The 2,596-nt window shown below is 40.5% G+C and overlaps 1 protein-coding gene across 1 annotated transcript in view; it reads left to right on the top strand.

The window, feature by feature from the left end:
• Positions 1–208: 208 nt before the first annotated feature.
• The window catches only part of camkvl (CaM kinase-like vesicle-associated, like), a 34,639-nt gene continuing 32,251 nt past the window's right edge, over positions 209–2,596 (top strand). Inside the window, exon 1 of the mRNA XM_042707518.1 lies at positions 209–429. The gene's annotated coding sequence lies outside the window, so the exon portion shown is untranslated. The remainder of the gene's footprint in view (positions 430–2,596) is intronic.

The following is a 2,596-nucleotide window of genomic DNA, read 5'->3' as shown; positions in this document are numbered from 1 at the left end:
GACAAAACAAGACTTGATAAAATGCTATACAGTAACACCACTACACACGATAAACACCATTGCCATGTCATTATAGTAAAGTGTCTAATGGAATAACCACTCATACCGAACCAAATGGCAAAAGTTGGAGAGAGAGAGAGTGAGAGAGAGAGAGACAGAGACAGAGAGATACCCACGCCTGATGAAAGCATAGATTATTTCCCTTCTGTTGGGGAGAGTGGGAGGGACGGCGGTAGGGCGGGCGCAGCATCCTTCGTGTCCGTGCACGAGAACTCAAGCCAGCCCATGCTGCGCGTGTGTGAATTTCACAACTGATCCGAATACCGATAACCTAGTCACAGCAACGATACTTTCCTATCATCAAACTTGGAATTTGTTTGACCATCTTGAGCGCACTTAGTGCCCCTTCAATATCTGCTAAGAAACCAGGTAATACAAGTTTTGCTATGTAATTTTTAGATATGTGTTGCAATCATGCATAATAGCAACTGTGCTGAGATGTCAGAGATTTAAAGGTGTGCGAATCCCTCCACACAATTTCCATGGAGTGGAATATATATTAGAAATAGCAAAAAGTATCGATTTTGGTCTCATATTTATATTACTTGTAGAAAGTAATGTAATACTGTGCTATATATTGCATCTATGCGCTTTTAATCCAGCAAGAAACCTGTCGCACCACCGAAACCGGCGCACGAGATGCTCATGATGCGCGAGTGCCCTTGTCGCCGCCGTCAAGTCGCAATATGGGGATCTAGTTACATTTATTTCTGATTGTCTCCGCTGATGACTTGAAAGTTATATTTATTTTCGTCAGCTTTAGTGTCTGTTGAAGACTTGAAAGTTATACTTCATTTTCGTCGGCGTTGCTTTCCCAGCTGGTTACTTCCAGCTATGGTAAAAGTACAATGATGAAGAGACATCACACCCGAAGACATTTTCTGGTGTACAAATCGCGGTTGTGCCGACGGGATGCCTCAGATCACTGTAGATGTTTGTTATAAAGAACCGTTTAAAAAGTCAATCTTTCTGTCTTGACTAATCCAACAGCTGTAGGAAATAAAACAAAAAACTGTATGTCTGTTTTGTCTATCACCAGTGCACGGTACAGTTTGTGTAGTTTCAACGACTGTATCAATTTGAACATCTCTGGGTCACACCTGATTAGATACAATTAGGCATGCTTTACATTTAAAGCATGTGCCAGTCCACATTACTTATCAACTCAAAGTCATGTACATCAGTTATAATAGGCAATGACAGCAATCGCTTGTTTCCTTTTTGCCCCCAAGCAGACACAACTAATGTGAATGTGAATGTAGAAATTTAGACTACTTTCTTGTTTCTACATAGAAGAGATTGCAGACTTCAAAGAAATCAACTGCCCTATCCAGACGAAGCCCAAGTCTTTGTTTCTAACTCCACATTTAATCATGGGATAAGTTATGCATTGTTGAACACACTCAGAGTACAAATGCTATTTTCATATCAAAAGGTACTTTTCTAAGGTATTTGTGACACTGTCCAAATTCTGAATTCCCACGCGTTCTGTTTGTGTGTGGGATATCTTGGTTATTTTTTGCCTAGAATGTTCTCTATGAAGACGTGAGGAGGAAACTCAAACGCTGCTGTCCAACCATGTGCCACCGCCTCTAACATATGAGTGGATGTTATGTCAAAGTGATGGACTAGTCCACATGTACTGACTGAGAGAGTACATTGCCTGCCTTTCGTGGAGAAGCTCCCTCATAATTAAATATGGAGCACTCACAGCCAAAGCTGAAGGTGTGACAGCGGGGTGAGAGACGCAAACAGGGTTGAGGTGTGAACTCTATTGTAAGCTTTCTCACCAGCATAACATACCTCTTAAGGGTATCCCAGTCCTCGCTGGAAGAGTATTTGGAAGTGTCAAGACCTGGAAAGATAAATCAATGATTAAATAAATAATGCTCTGAGCAGATAATATTTTCTGGTTGAATTTCATTTAGCATTATTCCAAAAGCTCTCAGATTGTGCGAAGCAACACACGGGACACGCTGGATTAGCAACAAAAACAAGTAAACAAAGAATAAAAAAGAGAGTTGTCAGCGAGGACGTGGGATTAGGGATGTTTTGGCAGAATCGCATTAGCGGCTGTTTTTGTGACAGGATGGAGAGACGAGGCGAAGAAATGAAAACACGCAGCCATTGGTGCTCTCACGGATGGGTCATTTACAAGTGCATCTGTGTGAGTTAGGAGCCGAAGCTCACATACAGCAAAAAAAACTCTTTCATTCCATCTTTTTGGACGAAATCTTAAAAATCTGCTGTACAATAGAATGTCCCTGACACTGTTCCCTGTCCCTGTTCACTCCATTTTAAGTCAAGGATAAGAATGAAAATTACCAACAAACCATCATGTTCTTTATGTGCTTTCTGACTAGTTAGTTTCTCTGGTGGAAGTTACCCTATGAACCGACATATTTCTTGGTATTTCTTTATCGTTATCTCACTAACTTTATACTGTAAACTCAGCTGATAATTAATTTTTAAAGCAAAATGACAAAGAACCCAGAGTCACATAATCCTCACACAGTATAATACCTTATTATATCTA

Source organism: Clupea harengus, chromosome 4, assembly GCF_900700415.2.
Source record: "Clupea harengus chromosome 4, Ch_v2.0.2, whole genome shotgun sequence".
Lineage (NCBI taxonomy): Eukaryota > Metazoa > Chordata > Actinopteri > Clupeiformes > Clupeidae > Clupea > Clupea harengus.
Note: the sequence above shows the minus strand (reverse complement) of the source record. Positions and strands in the feature narration are given on the sequence as shown.